The following is a 27908-nucleotide window of genomic DNA, read 5'->3' as shown; positions in this document are numbered from 1 at the left end:
CAGTTATGCCTCTGTAAGCCACTTGGCTCACCTTCCCCAAACCAAATATGTGTTTCCAACCTCAAATCACAGCTCAATGGGAACAAGAAATCAAGTCTGTTAAGAGATTTACAAAAGTACCCTTCCATCTCATCCTCACACCCAATGCACCACTCTGAGAAATCCAAAGGGAAGGTAAGAAATACTGGACAAATGTATACACAAAGAGAAAAGAAGGGAAAGAGAAATTATAATGCTCAAGAAAGGAACCTGCTGATCAGTCAAAGTTCACCAAGCAGTAGCTGAGGGGAGAAAAGGGTGGAGAGATGAAGGCTGCTAGGTCTACTCAGCACACACAGCAGGCATCCTGACTGGCAGTGCAGTCCCACAGCCTCTGATGTCCTTGTGTGTCCGGCGTGCAGTGATCACAGATGAAAAGAAAGAAAAGCAACCCTTTCTCCAAGGAAAATAGTGTGCAACTGTGGAATTCTGATACAACTATGATATAACCTAAGTGGTCATACTCTGTGTTTCAAAACATACTCAGTCAGATATGGCCATGAGTGTTTCTCAAAGGCCACCTACTCCCAGCCTCAGACAGTGGCAGCAGTTGACCTCAATCTGGTGGAAGCTGAAGATTTCTCAACTCAGACCTTCACTCAATACCTGGGTAAAGAAGCAAACATGAAAGCATATTTTAAAAATAAATCTGTTCGTTATATATATAAATCAGACGCAAGACATAGCTCTTTCTGTTATGAGTTAGGCATTATTTATATTCAAGGCAAAGAATTAAAATCCTATGCAATAAAGGACTGAAGAAGGGGGGAAAATGGAAGAATAGAAAGAGGACCCCTGAAAACGCAGAAGCCTCTGGATGTATGAAGCCAGGTAGGTACCTTGAGAGAACAAAGCTTATAATAAAAGCAAAATCAGTGAAAGCTAATATACAGCCTGTGGGTCCTAGGGGTACTCCTCCACACACCAGCCAAGTTAACATTATTAAGAGCAAATGGGGAGTGGGGACGGAGTCTGAGGACACAGCTTGAGGGAAGCCCTAGCTCCTTTCTGCCTATATCTGGCACAGCCAGTGTGAGACAAGAGATAATCTTTCCTTACTGCCTGGACAATCGAGAGTTTTGGCAGGACCTTTGAGCACACACCAAGATAGTAAGAAGCCAGACGAAAAGCAGAGACTATGGAGCTGAAATAGATTAATAAGGAACTTAGTGATTTGGCCAGTGACCTTCCAGCAGAATAGTCTGCAGGTCTACTTGGGGATGATATGTTTCATTGGCAAGACACAATTATGGGACTTAATGACTTAATATCAAGGTGGTATGTTCTTTTTGATAATTCATTTTCCTATAGACTATCCCTTCAAATCACCTAAGGTTGCATTTACAACAAGAATTTATCATCCAGAGGCTGATCCAACATGGTGGGCTACAGGAAGGCAGCATTCTGTGTCACTTCGTGACCTATGATTCAAGTAGTGGGAATACTACTTCACTGGGAGTGACAGAGGACCCCCAAGAGCTGTTCCCACACAGGAATCATGGCCACCATGCTGGTGCAGGGCTCTAGGCCTCAGAGTCAGAACAGGACCCCCAACTACTCACCCATGCAGGGCCCCAGAGTGGCCAGGTGGGACCACCAGGCATCAGCACCCACATAGGACTCTTAGTTGTTCACCTGCACAGGAATCCTAGACACCAATCCCATGCAGGACACCCAGCCGTCACCCATGAGCAGGAATTCAGGCCACCACTCCCGAGTGGAGTCCCATCTACCAACATGGAGCTCCCCCTGTTGCCTCCATCTTGGGATTCTTCAGCCACTGCCATAGTCCCCTACACTTGGTAGCCTGCATGCACTTGGAGACATCGCACAGGCTCTGAAGACAGCTGACAGCCACAACACTGCATGCCACAGAGATGCTTCTCTGAACACATCACCCAACGCCATCGCTGAACCCTCTGCCCCATTCCTACTCCCCATCGCTGAAAGCAGCCGCCTCTATCTTGGGTCATCTTCATCACCATTTTTAGTTGGGGCAACTTCCAGTTTGGAACACCAGCTGGGCAGGTACCTAAAATACTCAACTTCCCCCTTTTTCCAACAGCCACTAACCCGGCATAGTGACTGCCCAATACAAAAGAGCGCTCCAAGACAGGTGTGGAGCCTCCAGAGTGCAACGCACAAGATCTCTAGAAAGAAAGGTCCCCAATTCAATTAGGAGGTAGAAAGGGAGAGGGTGAGTGAGATAGTTTAGAGACTAATTTAGAGACCAGGAAACTGTGAGGTCTACAGGCGATAAGGAGATAAGACCAGGTGCCCACATCATACAAGTGGGCCCCAAAGGAGATCCTTGGGTGTCTGCAGTCTCCCATCGGGGACTGGTGGAGACCAAACCTCACTTTCAGGTGCCCTGCAACCAAGACCAACCCTCCCACCCTGGTAACATTCACCATCCTGAGGGCAGAGATACCAGCAAACAACTGACAACCCCACCTACTGGATGAGAAGGGAAGCAGGAAAGACACTCATCTCCAATCAAAACAATTCTTTCTTCATTGGAGGTTTTTGTTTTGTTTTGTTTTTCTCCCTCTCTATTCTCCTGCCCTCACATCCCCAACGTATGTGAAACCAGGTACTTAACATGAATTAGGATACTGAGGACTGGGATGTCTGAATCGTACATTACAGTCATGTTGTATAGTTTCTTTTTTCATATTTTTACATTTTTTATGTTTCTTAAATTTATGTGTGTTTGTTTTATGTACTCTACTGTCTTTCCACTTACTTGTCAACCCCAAATCACTTCCTCTCTCTTCCCCTGCTACTAACCAATTTCTTTAGATTCGTCTTTCACACTTCCTAAGATCTAATCACTCTATAGCCTCACCTCCTACCCGTTTAACATCTCATCCTACACCTCATTCCCAGTTCTTTGTCCACCATCAGAAACCATATACCCTTTTGCAAACCCACTGTTTATATTGTAGATAATAATTGAACTCACTATTTCTATATATTGTGACCAAACTGTAATAGCAACTATTTGGTTTAAGGTTGTATATTCTTTGTATTGGGATCTGCTAACATTGTTCTTCCCCTCAAAGGAGAGGTATTGGAACCCTGCAGGGGCACTATATACATATAGGGTAAACATAGAAATGCCTCGGATCTGCAGTCCTAAAAAACACATGAACAACATGAAAGAACAAGGGAAGAAAGTTCCCCAAACAAATCAAGATGCAACATTATTAGAGTCCATGCTCAGCACAGCAGAAGAAAGAACAGAAAAGGCGTTCAGAATGTAGATAATTAAAATGTTCTGTGAATTAAAGATGATATAAGAGAGCAAATACAGGCAACAAAAAAATCATTTTGATAAACAGCTACATAAGCAAAAGATTACTTCAATAAGGAGATGGAGGTTCTGGAAAATAAGGAGATGGAGGTTCTGGGAAAAAAACCAAACAAAGAGAAATCCTTGAAATGAAAGAAGCAATAAACCAAATTAAAAGCTCAGTTGAAAGCATCACCAACAGATTAGACCACTTGGAAGACAGAACCTCAGAAAATGAAGACAAAATATATAATCTTGAAAAGAATGTAGACCACACAGTGAAAATGTTAAGAAATCATGTGCAGAACATTCAAGAAATATGGGATAGCATAAAAAGACCAAATTTAAGAGTTATTGGGATAGAGGAAGGCATTGAGTTCCAAACCAAAGGAATGAACAATCTAGTCAATGAAGTAATATCAAAAAATTGGGAAAACCAAATGTAAGAGGCTTACGGGACACCACATGTACAAAACCAGAACAGATACACACTAAGGTACATTATAATAAAAATGCCTAGCATACAAAATAAGGAGAGAATTTTAAAGTCCACAAGAGGAAAAAATGAGATTAAATATAGGGGAAAACCAATTAGGATATCTGCAGACTTTTCAACCCAGATCCTGAAAGCTAGAAGATCCTAGAACAACATATATCAAGCCCTGAAAGAAAATGGAGACAACCAAGAATCTTATATCCAGCAAAATTAAGCTTTAGATTTGAAGATGAAATAAAAAATTTCTATGATAAACAAAAGCTAAAAGAGTTTACAACTAGAAAACCTGCACTACAGAACATCCTCAGCAAAATATTCCATGAGAAGAAAATGAAAAACAACAATGAAAATTAGCAGAGGGAGGTATTACACTAAAGGAAAAACTAATCAAAGGAGAAACCAAGTCAAGTTAAATACCAAAAATAAACAAAAATGGCTGGGAATAGAAATCATGTCTCAATAATAACCCCAAATGTTAATGGCCTAAGCTCACCAATCAAAAGACATAAACTGGCAGACTGGATAAAGAAAAGACCAAATAATATGTTGCCTCCAAGAGACACAAAGGAAAAGATATCCAGAGACAGAAGGTGAAAGCATGGGAAAAATCATACACTCACATGGTCTGTGAAACAAGCAGGGGTTTCCATCCTCATAGCAAATAAAGTAGACTTCAAGCCAAGTTAATCAAAAGGGATAAAGAAGGACATTTCATACTGCTCAAGGAAACCAATAAGACTTAACAATTATAAATATATATGCCCCAAACAATGAGGCGTCTATGTTCATCAAACAAACTCTTCTCAAGATCAGGAGTCAAACAGACCACAACACAATAATTCTGGGTGACTTTAACACATCTTTCACCACTGGAGAGAACTTCTAAACAAAAGCTAAACAAAGAAATTATAGGACACAATAATACAATCAATAACAGACTTAACTGATATATATATATATATATATATATATATATATATAGACTATTTCATCCATCAACGAGCGAATACACTTTCTTCTCAGTAAAATATAGATCCTTTTCTAAAATAGACCATATATTATGCCACAAAGCAACTCTTAGCAAATACAAAAATGTAGAGTTACAAACCTGCATTCTATCAGATCATAATGGAATAAAATTAGAAATCAATGATAAAATAAGAAATAAAAGCTACTCCAACACCTGAAGACTAAATGATATGGTATTGAATGACCAATGGGTTGCAAAAGATATCAAAGAGGAAATTTAAAAATTCTAAGAGGTAAATGTGAACACTGGTACAACATGGCTCTGGGACACTATTAAGGCAGTACTAAGAGGAAAATTCATTGCATGGAGTTCATTCCTTAAAAGAAGAAAAAGTCAACAAATAGTGACCTAATATTACATCTCAAAGCCCTAGAAAAAGAAGAACAAATCAACACCAAAAGCAGGTGAACACAGGAAATAATTAAAATGAGAGCTGAAATCAATGAAATTGAGAAAAAAAAAGAAACAATTGATAAAATTGACAAAACAGTTGGTTCTTTGAAAAAATAAATAAAATTGACAAACTTTAGCCATTCTAACAAAAAGAAGAGAGAAAATTCAAATTACTAACATATGTGATAAAAAGGACACAACACTACACTACAAAAATACAGAAGATAATTAGAAATTATGTTGAAAATCTGTACTCCAATAAAATAGAAAATTTCAGAGGCATGACAAATTTCTACAGTTATATGATGTGCCCCAACTGAATCAGGATGATGTACACAATTTTAACAGATCAATTTCAAGCAATGAAAAAGAAGACACCATCAGAAGCCTACCAACGAAGAAAAGCCCAGGACTGGATGGATACACAGCTAAGTTCTGTAAGACCTTTAAAGAAGAACTAATACCAGTACTTTTCAAATTATTTTGTGAAATAGAAAAAAGAGGGAGCACTTCCAATCTCATTTTATGAGGATAATATCAACCTTATTCCAAAACCAGGCCAAGACACATCAAAAAAAGAAAACTTCAGACCAATATCTCGAATGAACATAGAGGCAAAAATTCTCAATAAAATTGCATACAAAAACATATCAAAAAGATAGTGCACCAAAGTGGGGTTCATCCCAGGTATGCAAGGTTGGTTCAACATACAGAAATCAATAAATGTACTTCGTCACACTAATAGACTTGAATCATATGATCATCTCAATAGATGCAAAAAAAAAAAAAAGCATTTGACAAAATACAGCACACCCTCATATTCAAAACAATAGAAAAACTAGGGATAACAGGAACATATCTCAGCATTGTAAAAGCTATCTATGCTAAGCCCAAGACCAACATCAATGAAGAAAAATTGAAAGCATTCCCTCTTAAAAAAAAAAAAAATGGGAACAAGACAAGGGATTCCCTCTGTCACAACTTCTATTTAACATAGTTCTTGAAACACTAGGCAGAGCAATTACACAGACAAAAGAAATTAAAGGGATACAGATAGGAAAAGAAGAACTCAAATAAGCACTATTTGCCAAAAATATGATTTTATATCTAGGAGACCCAAAAAATTCCCCCAGAAAACTTCTAGAACAAGTAAATGAATTCAGCAAAGTAGCCAAATACAAAATCAACATCCATAAGTCAGAGGCATTTCCATATATCAGTAACAAATCCTCTGAGAGGGAAACGAGGAAAACTATTCCATTTACAATACCCTCAAAGAAAATTAAACACTTGGGAATCAAAGCTAAACAAAAAGGTGAAATCAACCAAATTAAAGAAGTAAAAGAACTCTACATTGAAAACTAGAGAACACTAAAGAAAGAAATTAAAGAAGAATTTAGAAGATGAAAAGATCTCCTTGTTCTTCGATAGGCAGAATTAATATTATCAAAGTAATCATACTACCAAAAACACGATTCAGATTCAATGCAATTCCAATAAAAATCCCAATGATATTTCTCATAGAAATAGAAAAAGCAGTCATGAAATTCATCTGGGAAAATAAGAGACCCAGATGAGCTAAAGCATTCCTTAGCAAGAAGAGTAAAGCAGATGGCATCACTATATCAGACCTTAAACTATACTACAGAGCAACAGTAATAAAAACAGTATGATATTGGCATCAAAATAGACTTGTAGACTAATGGTATAGAATAGAGGATACAAAGACTAACCCTCATAATTACAGTTATATTAGACAAAGGCACCAAAAACATATATTAGAGAAAAGATAGCCTCTTCAACAAGTGGTGCTGGGAAAACTGGAAATCCATATGCAGCAAAATGAAATTAAGCCCCTATCTTTCACTATGCATAAAACTCAACACAAAGTGGATCTAGGACCTAGGAATTAAACCAGAGACTCTGCACCTAATGGTAGAAAAAGTAGGCCCAAATTTCCATCATGTTGGGTTAGGCCCCAACTTCCTTAACAAGACTCATGTAGCGCAAGAATTAAAATAAAAAAATCAATAAATGGGATGGATTCCAACTACAAAGCTTCTTCTCAGCAAAAGAAACAATCAGTAAGGTGAATATAGAGCCTACAGAATGGGAACAAATTTGTACCACATGCACTAATCTCTAGGATATATAAAGAATTAAAAAATCTTAACACCAAAAAAAAAAAAAAAAAAAAAAAAAAAAAAAAACAATCAACAAATGGGCCAAGGAACTGAACAGACACTTCTCAGGAGAAGATATACAAATCAATCAACAAATTTATGAAAAAATGTTCAACATCTCCAGCAATTAGAGAAATGCAAATCAAAACTTACTCCAGTCAGAATGGCAGCTATCAAGAATAGAAACAGCAATAAGTTTTGGTGAGGATGTGGGGAAAAAGCACACTCATACACTGCTCGTGGGACTGCAAATTGGTGCAGCCAATTTGGAAAGCAGTATGGAGATTCCTTGGAAAACTGGGAATGGAACCACCTTTTGACTCAGCTATCCTTGGTTTATACCCAAAGAACTTAAAAACAGCATACTACAGGGACACAGCCACATCAATGTTTATAGCAGCACAATTTACAATAGCTAAACTGTGGAACCAACCCAGTTGCCCTTCAATAGATGAGTAGATAAAGAAACTGTGGAATACAGACACAATGGAATATTACTCAGCATTAAAGGAGAACAAAATCATGGCATTTACAGGTAAATGGATAGAGTTAGAGAATAAAATGCTAAGTGAAGTAATTCAATCCCAAAAAACCAAATGCTGAATATAAAGATGCTGATTCATAATGGGGATTGTTGAGACAGCATGGGAGGAATAGATGAACTCTAGATAGGACAAAGAGGGGGAGGTGAAGAGAGGGGACATGGGGTTAGGAAAGGCAGTGGAATGAGATGGACATCAGTAGTCTAAGTACAGATATGAAGACATGAATAGTGTGTGACTCTACATGTGTACTATCAGAGATATGAAAAACTGCTATGTATGTGAAATATGAATTGAAATGCATTCTGCTGTCATATATAACAAATTATATTAAATTAAAAAAAGAGAAAAAATAAAGATAGCATTGACAATAGGCCAAATATATATAATATAGAAATAGACATATGACATAGTAACAGGCATAACTCCCTATGTCTTCATACTAGTCAAGAAAAATTAGAGAAACTACTGAACAGAAATACTCGCAAGATATATGATGTTCACAGAAAAAGATGAACAATTCTTTCATTCTTGTAAATATACAAATCAAAATACAGTAACTCCATCTAATCTGAGGTTTACTTTCCATGGTATCCACTACCCATGTTCAATTGTGGGCTGAAAATATTGGTGGAAAGTTCCAGAAATAAACGATCTGTAAGTTAAAAAAAAAAAAGAATTTATCATCCAAAAATTAATAACAATGGCAACATTTGTCTCAATATTCTAAGAACACAATGGTCTCCCACTTTAACTATTTCTAAAGTTCTTTTATCTATTTGTTCACTGCTATGTGATCCAAATTCAGGTGAATATCTAATGCCAGAGATTGCATGAATCTATAAGATAGACAAGATAAATACGACAGACTATCTCAGGAATGGACTCAGAAGCATGCCATTTGATGCTACCTTAAAGTCAGAATAACCTGCATTATGGTATAAACTTGAAGTTATGGTTTTAAAAAAAGGAGCAAATCAGTTTGAATAAACTCAGTCATATCCATTTGAATAAACTCATCTGAATAAAGTTAGACAGATTTCTATATAGTAAAGTTTCTCAGGAACTGATAATAGGCTTGTGTGTACTGAGACCTCTAGGAGAAGTCCTGTAATACTTGGTCTTTCTAAACTCATCAAAATTAACCAATTTTTCACTAAGCATTTTGTGGTTCAGAATCTTCTAAAAATGTTCATATTTTAATCATTTGAATAAAAAATCCTTTGGAAATAAAGGTTTCCATCATTTCTTCTATCTTCTTAAATAGCACATGCTGAATACACTTGAATATTATCTTGAAAGCTCACAGTTATTCTTGTAGAGGACTACTGCTTTTGACTTTGAGGTAATATAGTTCTGCACATGCCAGATGGATTTTCTTTCCTTCTATCTACAAGGATGCTTGCTGTCTTACTACTATGATGCCCTACTTCTACTCCTAACAGCTTTTCTGACTGCCAAAGTGAAAAACCTTCTTGTTTGCCTTGGGTTTAGAAATCAGAAAATAGAAAGGCTCAATGTGGAACATCAAAAGAATAATAAAGATTGATAAAATATAGATTCTGATCTTCAGAAATGGACATATGGCGATTTATGTACAATTAAGTTGAGCCAACAAGAGCCCAAAGCATTCATCTGTAAAGCAAATCTAACAACAATCATTTCAGAGGCCCAAGACCTCCTTCCAAATCCAAGGTAAGCTCCAAAGGCCCTGACTAGACTTCTGGTAAGAGATATCTCATCATATCTTATATGCCCATGAAAGTACATCTCTGAAATAATCTAATTGTATCAAAATAATTCTTATAAGATTACTCTGAGGTGAAAGGAGGCAAATAAGACAAACAGAAGATTAAATGATTGGTATATAGTTGTCCAAAGTCACATAACCAATTAAGAGAATAATCTTGGGAATCCCCACTATCCACATGCATCCTACACACATTATCCCCAACTATGTCTACAAAAGAAAGGGAGCCAAAAACTAGGGGGAAATACGTATATACATTTGTGTGCATGTGTGTGCACACATGCATTTAGCTTTAATAGCTACAAATGCGAGAAAAGGCAAAATTAATTGTCTCTAAGAAAAAACTGACCTATGTACTTTTCCATAATCTTGAAATTCAATAAAGATGATACACCAAGGACTTTAATATCAAGGAATTTAAAAGGTGTAATATCTCATAATGCTTGTTTCATTCGTTATTTCGATAGCTAAAAGATAATGTTTAATATACTGTTGGGAATTTTATTGGCCACAATAAGCTAAAACAATATTATGGAGATAAGTCATCACTGAAAATGATTACTTTTTGATATTCATGCAAGAACATGAACTATGGAAAAAACTGAAAGATACTTTCAATCCGTATAAAATCTAGAAATGACAAAGATAGTCCTGGACACTTGGTTTAAATTTTAAATTCAAACAAAACAATGTTTATCAGTTTTATTATGTTTACTAATTTTGAAGACCCATGATTCTATAAAGTTATTCTGGGCTTAATTTATAAAGTCATATAATATTTCTTTTGGGAAAATCAGAATGCTGACTAAAAGTAATCAAGTCATTAAAAGAATATATTTGAAATGTGATTTCACCTAGAAAAACATTTTGTTTGTGAAGTATACGATACTGGAGATGGAGTGTTCAGGAAAGCATCAACTTAGCAGGCTGAATTGTTCCAATTTAACATAATTCTTGAAGAGGCTGTTCTAGTGACTGGCCCTTGATGAGTACTTAAGAAGTGAACTCTTGGAATATTCTGATGGAAACATTTTGCATGCACGAAGCCTTGACCACTCTGTACCACTTTGTGTAGATTATAGTTTGTGCAAGCAATATAATTTATGGTAAACACCTACTTTCCTTCTATAGGACTGGAGTTTCAATAACAGCAAGTCAGTCAGTAGGCACTGACCTGTTAGGTCTTCCCCAAAAGATAAAACTTTGTATGGGCTGCTACAATTCATTGTTACAGGAACTAAGCATGTCCTTTGCAGCTCCCCCAGAATAGGAGTCTTGGAAGCTCTAGAATGCTCCTGCTGCACCTCTACCCTTTGCTATAATTAACCAAAGCCATGGGTATACCCATTTCTGACTTCTTATGATTACTTTTAGCAGTTCACTAAAATTTATCTTGGGGGCTCCCAACACATATAATTAAATGTGATTTTTATTATTTTAACACATTTTCCTTAATTTCAGTAGAATAAAATGTAAAAACTAGTCTATACAATCCTGGTAATCAGTTATAACTAGATATATTTTTAAAACAACTTATGTTTAGAACTTAAAAGAAATCTCAATCCCAATTCGCGGAAGCCATGAAAGTGAAATGATATGGCTAGAAAGCAAATCACTATTTCAAAAAGGGGCCAACAAATTTTCCAATAAAGGACCATACAACAAATATTTCAAGCTTTTCAAGCCATACAGTGTGTCACAAACACTTAAATCAGCCATTTTAATGTGACAGCAATCATAAATAACTTATAAACAACACATAAAGTAATGAGTTTGGCTGGGTTCCTGCAAAAGTTCATTTAAGGAGATAAGTAGTAGGCCAAATTTGGCCTGCTAGTTATAGCTTATAAACTTCAATTAAAGTGATTTTCCTTTTTTTATTTTCTAGGTTAAACAAACAAGATTTTTTTTTTTTTTTTAAGAAAGCCTCAAGATTCTCCATTTTCAAAGTTCCCTGGTAACAGATCATCTTTCTGTTATTCAATTCTGTACAGGATTTGTATCCAATCCTGCAACTGATTCTTAAAATCAAAGAGTTTAAAACACTTAATTTACCCAAGAATTGTATTCAGTATTGAACAAAAAAGATCTCAAAATTTGCCTAACATAATCAAAGTTCCTTTTTAAGAAGCCACTGTGAGAAAAAAAGATTTTGAAATGATCTCTTTCTTAAAAAGAATCCTATCTTAAATCATAATGATGAATGATTTGCTAGTCTGACACAAACTTCTGGGAACACCAGTCCAGGATTAAAATGAATCTTAAATGTTTAGGAGTCAATTTACATAAAGCTAAACTGAAAAACCTTCTCTACCATGTTAGGTACCTAACAATACTTGTAAGAGCCCCAAATCTATTCAAATTCCTTTGTTCATCATTCACAAATTGCTGATTTGATGACAACTATCTCAAAAGAAACTGAACAAAATAAGAAATTTCTAATAGCTTGAAAATACGAAATAATTATAACTATTGCATTGAAGGCCCTGTTGTAAAAGAAAGCAGTACTATTTGGGTTTTAATTATAGCTATTTGATCTATTTTAACTAAAAAAAAAAAAAGGAAGAAAAACTAATACTTCTAAACTAGACAAAGCAAAATACGAGAATCACATTCCTATAAACTGTCTACCAGTCTTGGCTGCAAACTTACCTAGCCCCATCTGTTAAAATTAAATGCCTGTTTTTAAATGGCTTTCTCTCCTTGATTAGTTATAACTGAAAGCCAAGTCATCCAGAGCAAATAAGAACGTCAAAACTCAACTAAAAATGAGGACAACTTCTAAAACTAAACCATTATGAAAAGGCCTGGGGTGAAAACAACTCTCTTTTTTTCTGGGCAAATATAAAAAAAGAAGAAAAACAAAAGTCAACCTCCACATATGTGTAGAACTCCAAAACTACACATACAAGGAAAACTAAATAAGTCCAAACAATTTAGAAATATATCCAAAATGGGATAATTTATATTTTTGTTATTACTTCAAGGCAACAAATTGATTGAATTGATATGGCCTTTATTTTAAATGCTCAAATGGACAACTAAAGATAAACATAAAGCAAATAAGGTTTTATTAGAAACGGTTTGTATTATGCAGTTTTAACTTATAGAGAAATTATTTTTTCCTCCTACAGTCCGTTTTTCTTTTGTTTTTGTAGTGCTGGGATCAAACTCAGGGCCCTGTACATGTTGGTAAATGTTCTAGCTATGCTATATCCTCAGTCACTTCTACATTTCCTTTTGACCAACTTTCTCCACATCTGTCTATAATTCTATGTTAAAAATTTCCCAGATGGACAAGGGGGAAAAAAAGATGGCTCAGTAGAAACGAACACCACACCTAGGATGAGTAAAAGAAATTAACCTAAAACAGCAGATACCAACAGGTCAAGAACAGCTCAACATTTATTAAAAGAACAAAACAAAACAGTAACACGTGATTATCAGTTCTGACAAGAGGACTACGAAAAGAAAACGGGTAAGCACTTACTTCAACTTATTTCTCCTAGGCTCGTTCCCCTAGACATTTTATTAATATCTGAAAATAGCCAGAAATATGTATCAAGACAATCAAATATTAATGTTAGTTTTATAAACACTTTAAACAACAGTAATTCTGGCCTACCACTAAAATCCTCTTGATTTGCAAATCACAGAAAGTGAACTGACTTTGAACCTACTAAAATTCACCGAATCAGTGGCCAGAATATAAACTCTGGAAACTGATTTCTTAAACCCTGAAATTGCAAATACTTTGAATACTTGTCTGCTTCAAATTGCCAATAGTTAGATTAATTACCTACCATATGCCTAATTTTCTTCACAGGATCAAGTGAAACTGCTTGAATCAGAAATGTTTAATGTCCTCTAAGTTACATAGTAATAGGGTCTACTTCTTTTCAAATAAGGACTAACAATTTAGAAGAGATAAGTTCTAATTTTTTTAATTTTTTTTGTTGTAGTTGGACACAATACCTTTATTTTATTTATTTATATGTGGTGCTGAGGACCGAACACAGGGCCTCAAATGTGCTGTGCGAATGCTCTACCGCTGAGCCACAACACCAGCCCAGAGATAAGTTATAACATTTTTAACAAATGTAATTTTTTACAACTAAGTTTTTCAATTAAGTAAAGGTTAGGTCTTTATTTCTAAAAGGAGCAGCACAGCACTATCTGAAATACTACTTGAAATACCACTTCTATGATGAACTGGAGATTTTTAATTTCATTAAAAATTGTTTCATTTCAGGAATAACTTCCACAGCAGTGTACTGAATATTATCATGTTTACCTCCAAGCTTGGGAATTAAAGAATAAGCATTTAAAGACTAATTTGAGATCTCTTATCTCTTCTTTTTCATTTCCTTCATGACAAGAACAGTATCCAAGCCTTGCCTAGAATTTTAGGCATTGTGTTCTTCCAGTGGGGTGACCTGGCCAATTCTTTTAACCTCTCTGAACCTCAATTATTAAAAAAAAAAAAAAAAAAAAAAAAAGGAAAAGAAGAAAAGCTTTCCTATCCTTTTCCACTCATCAAATATTAATCACATGTTTACTATGTGCCAGGCATTGTTCTAGCTTGGGGATGAAATAAGGCATTTTTATTTTTTTAAACCTCAAGAAACTTACAATATAGAAGGAACAGAAAAACAAACACATTAGTAATTTTAGATCTCAGGGGCTCTGGTAGATATGGGCATGGGAGGGTTCACAGGGAAGAGGGCTCGAGTTTATGGGGAAATCTTCCCAGAAGAGGTAGCTTGCAAATGAATAAATGTTTCACAGTTGAGGCAGAGGTTGAGAAGAGGAAGGTACTCTAAGCATAGCAATAAGGATAGAGGAATGAGAAGCCACCATGTGGGGAGAATTCTGGTGTGGTCAGTATGTTGCAGAAAGAGAACAAACAACATGAGTAGTAAGGTTCAAAACGATGATTTATACATCCAAGAAAGTTCCAAGTAGAGGATTTTTACCTCACCTGGTAGAACCTAGCTAAGTATTTATGAGTTTTCCCCCAACAAAAGGTTTTAAAAGATTACTTAAAAGTAATTTACTGGTTTTAAAAGATTACTTAAAAGTAATCTACTGGTTCAGTGGTTTCTTTCATGACCTCTTTTGATCCTTTCGACAACACTATGAGAGAGGAACTATCATACCCACTTTAAAGAGAAAGAAACTATTAAGGACTGAATGTTTGTGTCCTCCTAAAATTCATCTAATCCCCAATGGGATGGTATTTGAGGTGGTACTCAGGGAGGTAATCAGGTCATCTGGGCAGAACCCTCATGAATGGGATCAGTACCAGTATCAGACTACTAGTTTGCCCTCCAACAGATATGTGAGGATGTGAGAAGTCAACAGACTACAAACTGGAAATGCAGCGGTTCTGATCAGAACAGACTACACTGGCACCCTGATTTCTGACTTCCAGCCTTTAGAACTATGAGAAATCAAGTTCTATTATTTATAAGCCACCCAGTCTATGGGTATTTGTTACAGCAGCCCAAATTAGAAAAGAAGCCAAGGTTTAGAAAAATCGAGCAGTTTGCTCCAGGTACAGAGTAAATGGCCAGTGAGCTCTGGTCTGTCCATCTGAGCCTTATTCTTTATCCTTTTAACCCCATGATCTATGTGAATATCTAGAAGTACACATTTTACCATTGAGCTATACCCCTAGCCTTGGTGTTGAAGATGTCTTCATGCATCCTTCATCTGTGAAGCCTTTTTGACATCCTACCATGATGTGTGAATTTTACAGTGGGTACCCAGATAGCACCCACCAAAGTTCTACCAGTATAGTTTCCTGTACTGGCTTTAGCGTCATCTACTATGAAGCCTTAACCCCTGGAGAGCTGGTCATCACCACATTTTGTATCTGTTTCAATGTGCTACAATTATTTATCTTCATGTTTATCTGTTCTTTGAGACTGTGAGCTCCATGAAAGCCTGACTTGGTTTTTGTATCCTGACTCTGAGAATATAGAGTATGAAACAAATAAATCTTGACCACATCACTTACTGAAAACTTCTCTATAACTGATCTCTAAATAACAATGACAGGGAAAAACATTCTTTCACAATATTCCTTTCCCTTATGTGTTGGGAAGTCCTAGAGGCAACTGTTCTATCTGAGCAGCAACAAAGGGGAAATACACTTTGCACCACTTCTGCAGCTGATAGAGAAGGAAACTCAAGCGGTTCCTTCTGCCTTGCAAAGGCAGGAGTCAGATTCTTTTACATTAGATACTACATACAGAAAAAGCCCCCCAGAGACCAAATTTATAGATACTATTTGCTTCATCAATTAACCACATTCTTGTGACCAATTCTTGTGCCTACAAAGCCATCTTTTCAGCAGATAATCATGAAACAAGCTCCTGCACAGAAAAAAATGAGATGAGCAGTGCACAAAAGACTTGCAGTACAGAAAACAGAAGAGAATGAATTATGAAACAGTGCTGTTAAAAAAAAGAATCTCCTACAATAGGGGTAAGGGGCTTGAAAAATAAACAGACAAATCAGAAAAGTCACTTGAAAATTAATGAACTTGACATGAACTTAAGGGAAAACAGTACTGATCATATGATCTTTTCAGACTGTGGTGAAAATATTTTCTTTCTACATATATTTTACTTCTCAGATGATTAGACCCATAAATACATCCCTAGAAAAGAAGTCCTTTCTACAAAAGTGTCCTCTTCATAACTGCCATTCAGAACACCAACTGCCTATCATGACACAGCAACCGAGAAACTCAAGGCTTGTGTTAGGGACATTCAACTTGTGATTTCCTGTGAGACTTTCTCAATTCTCATCATGATGAAATGGTTAATGTTGCAATGTACTCATGGCTTTAGATAAAAACACAGGGCACCCAACACAGAAGTAGCTGAAGAGAAAAGCACCCAGCAGGAAGTTGTCCCTGCAAAGGAAATTGCAGTTTCTAAGATGAAGAGGAAGTCAAGAGGGAGAATTAAGTCTTAAGCCCTTGAGAAAATATTGAAGAAACTACTTGTGGTCTCAAATACAGTTAAAGCACTAAGTAGTTCAGGTAATAATTAGTTATAAATTCAAACTTTTAACAATGCACTTTGGGGTAAAGTTGGCACACAATAGTCAAATCAGTTGTGTAATCACTGTCCTGTTAGGAACTGCCTCTTCCATTCTCTATTCCTTACAGAATTTTCATGGAAAAGTAGCTGACAGTGATACCAACTAAAAGGAATAGAGGGGAAAAAGCACTCTCATTCACTTACTCCTACCCACTCTAACAATTCTGGTCAAGTTTCTCTGCATTTTACAATGACCCAAAATATCCTCTTCAGATACAAACGCACCCTCTAAATAAGCTTCCAGTTTCTACATCATAAATGGTTAACTTCTCAGAAAGGATGTTTTCACATGCCCAGGAAATGTATCCTAGTCACAAAGAACATACTACCAATCATTTCTCTGGCAGTATAGCTACATTTAGCCATAGAACGTTCATAATAATGTCTGAGGAACCTTTCATTTACAGACATTTGACTTCATAGAAACTTCATATTCCAGCAACTTATCTACTATTTTTTAAATCATGCCCAGAATTCTTTCCCTAATACTCATAAATACTCACAGATCTTTTCTGTCATTAAATAGGAATGATTGCACATATATTTTACAGTCAATAATAGGCTTTACAAATAGTCAATAATGGTAATAATAAAGATACTTCTGACATTATTTTCTATAAGAATACCTCATATGTGACTTTCTTTGTATATACATGATGCTGTTCTCTATTTACATTATGACCATGACACTGACCTCAGTAACAAAACACAAGCTCCAAAATCTCCTTTTCATTCTGATTACCAAATTCTTATTTCATTGAAACCATCCACACTCAGCTATAGGAACTTCCTAGCAAAATCATCTTTTTGAATTATTGACTCTTGCTAACTCTGTTTAACAACCACTGATATTTTCTGCAGCTGAATGTTTATGTCCAACTAACATTCTTATGTTGAAATCCTAACCCCTAATAGGATGTTATCAGGAATAGGGCCTTAGAAGGTGATTAGGTCATGGGGTGGAGCCCTTATAAATGGGATTTGTGCCATGATATAGAGGCCCCATGTCTCTTATAACAAAAAGACAGCTAGCAGGAAATGTGCCTTTATCAGATAATGAATCAGCTGGTTCCCTGATCTTGGATTTCCCAATCTCCAGGACTGTGAGAAACAAATTTCTGTTGTTTATAAGCTACCCAGCCTATGGTATAGACTAGTACCACATCTGTCATCCTACAGTTCCTAATTTGCCCTTTCAAGCACTGTGTTCTTATGATTTTCGTCTTCCTTTTCTTCCTCTATCTGCCTTTTTCCATCACCGAGCAGCTTAAGATTCCTTCCCTACCTTCATTTGACGAGTACTTGATGAATAGCAAGCAATTGATAGATGCTGCTTCTACCATACTAAGACTGAGGCTGTTTATAAACCTAATACACTAAGTGCTATGAAAGAAGTGGAGAGGACCAGGGGAAAGGGAAAGAGAAGTTGCCAACAATTTAGCTTCTTTATATGCTTGCATTTCCCTTAAGTATTTGCAGTTACATAACAGTCTATATGACCTGTAACATTCAACTGTTGTTCACAAAATTTGCATAAGTTTTCTATTGCTGTATAATAAATTATCATAAACTTAAGAGACTTAAAGCAACACCCACTTATCAGCTCACTGTTGTTAGCAATCCAGTGCATTTTAGCTGGGCTCTGCTCAGAGTACCACAAAGCTCAAATTAAATTGTTTTTGGTAGGGCTTAGTTTCAGAGGCTTTAAAGAAAAGTTCAATTCCAAGCTAATTCTTGTCACTGGCAGAATTTACATCTTTGGGCTACAGGACTCAGTTCCCCATTTCTTTGCTGGATAACAACTGGTCTACTCTGAAGTCTGAAATGCTGTCATGATCCTTGCCTTTTCCATTTTCAAATCAGCAACAGCATATCAACCCTTCTCCTGATTCAAATCTCTGACCTCCTCAGCCTCTGATTGGACCAGATTGAAGGGCTTGAAGGATTAGGTCAAGCCCACTGAGGAAAAAGTCCCTTCTTGAAGCCAAATAACAGAATTTAACCATGGTAGTTAGAGCCATCCTATTCGCAGTCCCAAGGATCGCCCACGCCATGTGTGACTGGAAGTGTGCACACTAGGGGTCATTGAGAGTTCCACTTGCCAGAGTAAATTGTAAAACACAGAACATAAAAATTTGGCACCAAAATAATTAGTATCAAGAAAAAAATGTTATGGCATTGGTTAGAAAGACACACTCATCTTCTCCCTGTAAGGGATTTTATTTTTCAATCCTGAGACAGTAACAACCAAAAACCCCAAACTCTCAAATCTGTGCCTCTAGCCCTTTTAGTCTTAATCCACTTATCTTCATAAATGCTTAAGAGATATTATATTTACTCACAGATCTTTTGTCATTATTTTTTTGTCAATTTATAAATTTATAAAATATTTATAGTTATTTTGTTCATAGATACAAAAATTAAGCTGGAAAATTTGGCAATTAGAATCTACATAAAGCAACATATAAATTTTATTTTATTTTTTTCTATGAAACTTGTTTGTTCTTTATTGTTTAAGTACGTGCATAAAACCCTCAATTTTGCCCGTTGGCTTTCAAAGCCTAAATTATTATTATTTTTTAATTAGTTGCTCATGACAACACAATGATCTTGACATATCATACATTTGATTCAAATGGGGTATGAATTCTCATTTTTCCACGTGTACAGATTGCAGGATCACATTGGTTCAAAGCCTAAATTATTTACCATATGGCATTTTACCAAAAGCTTTTGGTAACTCTGCTCAAGAGAGTTGGTGGTAAAATGGAATATTTCATAGTCTTTAAAAAAAAACATGTAAAATTTATATTTCTTAAAAATTGAATAGGTTACAAAAACATAACAATAAAAATTGTCATAGATGACCAATATAAATGGTCTAGGTATAATCCTGTTTGAAAGACATTATGAATAATAAAGGAAAACCATACAAAGAGAATGGTCATCCCACTGGGGCTCATGGCCTCCAAAGAGACTCCAATGTCCCACCAACAGCTTGAGAACTCAAGAATTTCAAGAAATCACTTGGTAAAAATGAGGGGGTGAGAAGAATCCAGTGGCTAAGAGTCCCTCCCTGTTTATCTTCTTTTTTTTTTTCTTTTCTGTCATTAAATGGGAATGATTGCACATATATTTTACAGTCAATAATAGGCTTTACAAATAGTCAATAATGGTAACAATAAGGACACTTCAGACATTATTTTCTAAAGGAATACCTCATGTGACTTTCTTTGCCATAGTCTATCATATGTTAACCACTTCTACACAGAAAAGATGTGTCTAGCTCATGAGACTTCACCTAATAAAACTCAATTAATAATCTTCCAGTTTCTCAGATTTCTATTTTTCTATATTATCTGTACGTTCAACTGAATGGTCAGTATTCCAAGATCTCAGCCTTCAAATGAGTGCTTTATTTATCATTTGTTTACTCTATGTTCTCTTTTATATCAAAACTGAATCAAAACTAATTCAGTTATAAAATTTAAGAACTCGCCCTTCCTCTCTATTTTCAGACACTCTTCATGTCTGGAATAGGATCATCATAAACACTGATCTCCTAACCTGACCTTCTGCTACTTCCTTGTCTTTCTGTCTGTGCGCACACTTGCTCCAGCCTACACATTCCTCCTGAGAAAGTCCCTAACAATATTCTCCTCCTCAATATTCTCCTCTTCAGGAACTGCATGAGGCCCTCTTCCAGGGACATCTGCCAAAGTTCTTTATTCCAGCACAGAGCCAAAATTCAGTATATCTCCCAAGCCTCAGACTCACACCTCCGACCCTACTGTTCAATTCCACACCACACCCTCGGTCTTTGGGACACCTCACCTTTCGGTCTTACCTTAAGCCTTTGCTCAGCTGTGCTCCCAAGTGACACACCCTAGCCTGGAAGAACCAGTTTCACAAAGATTTCTCACTGCTTTCATTCACAGTCTGCTTTGCTTCCTCTGACTTAGACCACCTGATATTATCTTTATCTTGCTCTGGGTTCCCATAATTTTTTAACAGATATACTTTACTTTCCCATTATAACAGGAACATTCTATGTGTGTCTATATTTCATAGCATCTTAAGCACACACAGGAAACTAAACAATTCTTTTTTTTCCCACAATTCAACCTACACCTCCAGTCTTAACCTTCCACCATTCGTACAATTACCTATCCTACCTTGCTTGGAAGAACAGTCTTTAGAAAAGAGGTTAACAAATATGCCATCTACCCTGGTATCCGTATTAATGAAGTAACAGCACAGATAGTAGCTCAGAGTTATACACAAGTCAATCTGCTTAACATTTAAATTATATTTTAAAATTTTAACATAGGAATAAATGGAAAAGAAATTCTAGGAAAAGAAATCTCTTCTTTCAGACATTGAGAACACATATTAAAAGATGCTTTAATTTAGGAAAAGGAACAGAACTTGGAAAAGTGCATTTTCATGCACATAAATGGGAAACAGTCTAAAAGTCTGCCCATAGGAGACAGCTAAATTGATGGAATACTTCACCATCGTGGTAAGAAGTACACTTTTCATGTCACTATGAGCCTTGAGGCCCACAATATACCTTCAAGTATAGAGCAGCTATGGAATATGCAGTCATTTGTCTATAAAGGGCAAGTAACAGATGCTCATCTTCATTTATTTAAATTTCAGGAAAAGCTCAATAATACTGCTTGCCTATTGGGGAAAGGAACTCTGGTTAAATGGGGACAGGAGACTTCTACCCTTTTCTATGTCACATGGACTGTGAGAACATGGACTAAGAGGGCTAGGCTGAGCAATCTCTGTTGAACGCAAAAAAGAGGGCAGATTCGCCCATGGCTTATTATAAAACTCAATATTCAAAAAGGAGCTTGATGCTTCTAGAGGAAAAAATGCATAGAAAAACTAGATGAGAAAAAGAAAGAAACCAGCTATGCAGGTATTATAACCCCCAAACACTTTGGGACTTTCTTTTGCAATACATGCTATACTAGCACAAGGTAAACAAGCCATAGGCCTGCTTTGAGACTGACAGAGAAGAGCAGAAGGGGGTCTGCTGTGGCACCTCTACCCAAGTAGGTGTACATTCCATGGGAAAAACTATCCAGCCTAAGTGCACACAAGGAAAACTCACCTAAGCTCTGACCACAAACTCGGAAAAAATGTGATTATTTTTCTTTCTTTTTTTTTTTTGATTATAAGAAATTCATTACAAGAAATTCCACTAAAAACTTCTTGAGAAACATATGGTATTTGAGAAACTCAAATCATAGTCTTCTGCACTAAGAAACCAAATAAATATTGGATATATCGCAAATTAGAATTTTATTTGTGAATTAAAGTGAAATTGGGGCTTATCAAGTCCTACTGAAATACCTGAGCAAACCTAACCAATGTGAGGAAATAATCCCTCATACAGGAGTAAGTTCTGTATTTTACATACACAAAACAAAAACAAAAGGAATAAAAAGAAAAGAAAACCTTGTACCAAAGTCACAAGATCAAAAACACTGCTTTTGAGTCCCTCTGATTTGGGGCCAGCATGACAGCAATGACTCCTCAAATCAACTTCAACTGAGAACTACCTAGAGATTCAAGTTCCAGAGTCTGAGTCAAGGATGTAGAGACACAGATAGGAATACCTGACTTGTAGTAACCCTTGGCTAGATGACCAAGAGGGCAGAAGTCATGTGAAAATTTGGAAGAGGCTGAGGCAAGTTTCAAGTCTACATAGGATTAAATGTGACCAATTAGAGTTCTAGGCAAAAAGCATGAAATATTTTTGTGAAGACCAAATGTCTGATTTCCTAATTTACTGAAGAATGACACTTTTATAAAAATAATAACTGAGTACAGAGACTATACTCTCCTTTCCCTATATTCTCCTTTGAAACAACTATCCCTGTGTTTTTAGAATACTGATCCCTACCTTTGAATGAGTGCAGTCGACTCTCTATAGGAACATAAGCCACTTTCCTTCATGTCCACAAAATACCCTTACCCATTACCTCTGTGGGGTGGGAGGAGAAAGAGACAAAAAGAAAGCCAGAGGAAGAACGATTTAGAGAGAAACAAAGAGAAAAACTAGGAGACACCATAATGGAAGCAGATTATCATACTCTCCTGACTAACATGTCAGTTCAGTGCTCCCCATACCAAATTGTAGCACTGAGCAAGATTCTGCTCTTCTAGAGAGCAAAATCAGGAATGATTGTTTTTAAAAAGTACCATTTCAATAACACGAAAAATTGTCCATTATGATTCCAAGCATAATATTATGGAATGCCACCATCTGGCAGACTTCCTTCCTCAGATATCCCTGCCAGGAGGCTGGGGCAGAAGGAAGAAAAACCAAGGAATTAAAGAGATCAAAATATTCTTCTAATAAAAAAAGAAAAAAAATGCTTTAACTTTTTGCTTTTTTAATAACTTCAGACATGTTTTTGTCACAAGAACTTACCTCAGAGACTCCATGGAAACCCACAAACTTACTATAAAGCTAGCTCACTGCATACACACAGGGACATCTGGGATAGCCACCTGAACATGGAACAAGATTTGGTACAGATTTACTCTGTATGGGGTGACTGCTATGGTTTGAGTATATCCTTAAGTGTTCATATGTTGGAAGCTTAGTCCTCAGAGTGACAAGGTTGGGAGGTGGTAGAACCTTTGAAAAGTAAGGCCCAGTGGAAGGTGGCTAGGGCATTGGGGGTATGCTCTCAGAAAGCATTAATGCTGGTGTCATGGAGTGAGTTCTTCTAAGAATGGGTTGTTATAAAAGAGCAAGACTGGATACCTCCTCCCCTCCTCTTATATTTATTTCTTCTACCACAATGCCATCTGTCATGCTGTAATGCAGCCAGGGTAGCAGGTAGTCCTTTCCAGAAGTGGCACTACACTGTTTGGACTACCAGTCTCCAAAACTGCAAGCTAAATAAACCTCGTTTCTTTACAAAGTACCAGACTCTCGCATCTCATCACTGATACATAAAACAGACTAATACAATAATCTTGACCAGCAAAAAAAGGGCATGTAGAAATTATAGTCCCTATAACATTCCATATCTCAGGTTGAATACATATATCCATTATTTTTTCTTTTCACATTTTTGTGTACCTGATTATTTCATGTAAAACAAAGAGAAGAGAATACAATGTACATTCTAGAAATGGTAGAAATCTGAGATGGTTGGTATGGAAAGATGCAATGTAAAGGAGCAATGGGACAAAATGTTTAAAATGGGCCTTACCCAAGCACTTTATATCAAGTGGACATGATATCAGTGGCCTTATATACTCTATGCTACAGAGAAGACCACAGAAGAGGACTCATCAATCCCGTACCCCCTAGTAATATTGCAATAGCATCTAGGATAGGAGTTTTTGACCCTGCTACATGTACCACTCACTGTGGGTCTTTCAAAGTGACTTAACCATGACACACAGAGTCAAACTCATGGTAGTACCTCTTAGGCCCCACTTCTGTATCTTCCAGGTCCCAGCACCTGTGCTCACACTCCTACTTCAATAGGCTGTCCTAGAGCCACTCTGGCACTTCAGGGCCTACCTCTTATTGTCAAGGGCTCAAAGGTTATACTGTAGCAGAATCCTCGGCAGTTCATGGGCACATGTGGTATCTCTAATTACTAAGGGTCCCTATGTTCCTGACATTCATCATGAAAGGCCTGGTCTTGTAAATCATAAATAAAACCTGTCCTCAGGCTGGTGCTTTTGTCTTCATGGGTCCTGCATTACCAATCCCCCACCCCACCCCGCTAACGTGCTACCTCCAGCCAGTCCTACCACCTATATTCCTGCTCCTCAGAATGGCTTTCTACCTCAGTGACTCTCAAACCACAGAATCACCTACAGAACTTGTTGAAACAAGGTGGGTCACACCCCTACAGACAGACTGGAGGTCTACGGTAGGCTCAAGAATGTACATTTGTAATAGGTTCCCAGGTTCTGCTGTAGATTGTTAGAGGACCATCCTTCAAAAGTCACAGCTCTACCTAGTACTCACACATGAATATTTAGTTTTGGTTCCTGCCTGCCTTACCCAGACTCCTCCAATCCAAATCTATAACCTCTCTTGGGTTGGTGGATGTCTGGTTATACCCAGATCCTTTCTGGGAGGCACAGTATGTGACAGATCCAAGGATGCAGATAAGCTTCGTCCTTGTGAGTTCATCCTGTCACCTCCTAACTAACATCAGGTGGATGGAAGGCATGCAGTATATGCTGCATTAAATCCGTAAACAAAATTAATGATTTATTGTGATGACAAATTCATACAGTGCTATATGATTTACAAAGCAGTTTCATCCTTCTATTGCCTCATTTAAATATCACAAGATCTATAAGTAGATACTACTATTACCATTTTATAGATGGCAGAACTGAGGTTGTAGGTAACAGACCTACCTCAGATCACAGCACTTACATTTTAGCTTTTTTAATGTCATGATGGCCATTCATCAGCTGCATTTCTAAAAAATACTTCCATCAGCCTTACTCATTACCATTTCAATACTAAAAAGTACAATAATATTTAACAAAGGTGTTAAGTAATATAGAAATACTCAAAAAATCTTGGTTTGATCAAAGTCTTAGTCTTTTATGAACCAACTCAATGTTTAGGACTCAGCAATTCCAAGAAAAAGGTTGAAGATACCACTGGATCCTTAAAGTATTGGACAGAAAGTGCCAAATGAATGGATACGTTTTTTGCTCCATGGAGCTTTTATTTTATTTTTCTTTCATTTGAACTAATTGCCAACTAATAGAAATTGGGAGGTCGCATACACAGATCTGGATGACTAGCCCTCTTTAAAAATTGAGGGGATCTGGCAATGCTGGCATCTCATTCTTGAAAGGCCACAGCTGGCTGGAGCTGCCTCATGCTATAATAGGGAGGCCTCTCCCAGGCAGGCAGGGTCCCTGGGCCTTCTGGTCTGTACCACCTGCCTGAGTCCACAGGCTTTCACAGGCCTCCTGCTCTAGAGTTTGTGCTTCTATAGCTAACATGGATCAATAACACACAGATTGAGCAGAAAAAAAATTCTCGTGGAATTATAATTTAAAAGTGATAGGCTGATGAAGGACTGAGAAATAACATACAAATCACCAACCACAGAGCAGACCTTGAGAGCCTAACTCTTATTTTGTCTCTTCTGGGAAAGTCAGTCCCCTCCATTTCTGTGAGAGAGTGATAAATTGTTCCAGATTCTTAAAACAATTTTATGTATATGCATACATATATACACGATATGGTATGGAAGCCAATTCTCATCACATCATTATAAACTTGTTGTTACTGAGGATCTGTATTTTGGAGGTAGAAGAGAGGGCTAGTGGCACATCCTCAAATGAAAATCACCATTCATGATATATTCTTGAAATGCAAAAAATACACACAAAACACATAAATAATGACTATACTTTCTTCAGAGATGGGATGCTCTCCACACTAAATTATTCAACAATTATAAACTTTGTAGGTCATAATGTTGAGTATTCAAAGTCTCACTTAGGTTACTTAGGTTTATTACAGTAGATATATTGATTTTCTAGCATTATAGGGGAAAGTGTTCAAACAAATTTATCCTGTCAAATTTATCCTTATCCCCTATCCTGTCATGTGAAAAAAAAATGAGACATAAAATCAGTGTACTATATTCATTAGCTATATTTTCCAGCTTGTCCCTTTAGGGAGAGCCAAAATCACCCAGGGTATTTTGCAAAAAAGGAAATTCTCTCAAAGTCTGAAACTCGGGATTTTGTCTTAAGCCAATGGTAACAGCAGTGATATAATTTGACACAGAATGTGTCCTGATGAATAATATAAAAATGAACTAGCCCCAAGATTTGTGAAAGTACAAAGGACTGAGGTAGAGCTCTGCTCATTTGCAACACTAGATGTCTGTGACATAATCTCAATTATGCTAGAGTTGGTGTCTTAACATGAAAATAAATTTTACAAAAATGTTTACTCCAATCGCTTCCAGCTAGGAAATTTACTGTGATTACGTGTTATTTTACTAATGGGGAGAAAACTTGATAATAAGATATGTGTGTGTGTGTGTGTGTGTGTATGTGTGTAGGTGCATGCACGTTTGCGCATATCCTATATTCCAAATTCCTAAATGTAAATATCTATCAGCGGGAGTAAAGCCATTAAAAAACAGAGGGAAAAAGGGAGGGAAGGAAGGGAAGGGAGAAGAAAAGAAAGAAAAATAAAAGAAACACATTTTACAAAAATAAAAATAAATAAAATCTTGAAATTTTCCCATTGAAGTAATATAAAGGTTAGGCAATATTCTTGGACTGAAAAACAAATTCTAATTAGATAATATAGACAAATGCCACATCATGCATATAGTGAAGTACAGGGAAGAATGACATGACTTGATTTCATCATTTTCTCCTCACTAAACTGTCTGGGTCAAGTATGGGGAGGATCTGGGCCTTAAAAAAATCTGGTGTTGGACTGGGGTTATGGCTCAGTGGTAGAGCACTTGCCTAGCATGCATGAGGCAGTTGGTTCAATCCTCAGCACCACATAAAAATAAATAAATAAAATAAAGGTATTGTGTCCATCTACAACTAAAAGAAATATATATATATATATATATATATATATATATATATTTTTTTTTTTAAATCTGGTGTTAGATCCTGTCACTTCAGGAAAATGAGCCAACTCAAGAGGTGAGTGAACACTGAAAATCCATCATGTGTAACATAAGGTTATTTGGAGAAAAACTGAGATGATTTCTTAATATTTATTTCTTTAAAAATTAAAAAAATAAAATGGACTGCCAATTTACTTATTAACAGATTCGGTAAAGAAAGATTCTAACTCTCACAAGGTTGGAGGGCAAAAATTGCCAGAGAACACAAATCACACATACTTTAGTGACTAAATACCCACAAACCTGCTGACATTTCAGATAAACACATCTTGATTATCTTTCATAAGACTTTAAAATACTTCATGATCAACTGTAGGAAATCTTTTTCTTTATTCCTTCTGTATTTTCTTCCCTGTTTTTTTTCCCCAGAATTCTAA

The 27908-nt window shown here is 36.4% G+C and overlaps 1 protein-coding gene and 1 pseudogene across 3 annotated transcripts in view; one reads left to right on the top strand and one right to left on the bottom strand.

Annotated features, from left to right (window-relative positions):
* SPIDR (scaffold protein involved in DNA repair) overlaps positions 1-27908 on the bottom strand; it is a 423741-nt gene that overhangs the window by 296069 nt on the left and 99764 nt on the right. The window lies entirely within an intron of this gene.
* LOC308633170 (ubiquitin-conjugating enzyme E2 D3-like) lies at positions 1265-8883 on the top strand (annotated as a pseudogene). The gene is made up of 2 exons: positions 1265-1420; positions 8659-8883. The product of its transcript is annotated as a ubiquitin-conjugating enzyme E2 D3-like (transcript).

This window comes from Spermophilus citellus (genome assembly GCF_964194105.1).
Source record: "Spermophilus citellus genome assembly, chromosome: 14".
Taxonomy (NCBI): Eukaryota; Metazoa; Chordata; class Mammalia; order Rodentia; family Sciuridae; genus Spermophilus; species Spermophilus citellus.
Note: the sequence above shows the minus strand (reverse complement) of the source record. Positions and strands in the feature narration are given on the sequence as shown.